The following is a 250-nucleotide window of genomic DNA, read 5'->3' as shown; positions in this document are numbered from 1 at the left end:
GATCCTCAAAGTGAGGACCAGAGCTCCCCCAGAGTGAACCAAAGCCATCCTCAGTGCCAATAAGGTCCCGAGCTCCTCGGAGAATAACAGACAAGTTCATCAGGAAAGCCAGCATGACAAGCTCCTCCAAAACAACCAACAGCTCCTTACAGCTTCTACCAGTTCCCAATAGCTTCTCTCAATTCCCAACGGCCTCTTTAGTTCCCAAAAGCCTTCTTTTCATCTTCTCCAGGTCTGCCTCTTATGCTGC

This window comes from Chinchilla lanigera, unplaced genomic scaffold (genome assembly GCF_000276665.1).
Source record: "Chinchilla lanigera isolate Chin_1 unplaced genomic scaffold, ChiLan1.0 scaffold00172, whole genome shotgun sequence".
Lineage (NCBI taxonomy): Eukaryota > Metazoa > Chordata > Mammalia > Rodentia > Chinchillidae > Chinchilla > Chinchilla lanigera.
Note: the sequence above shows the minus strand (reverse complement) of the source record.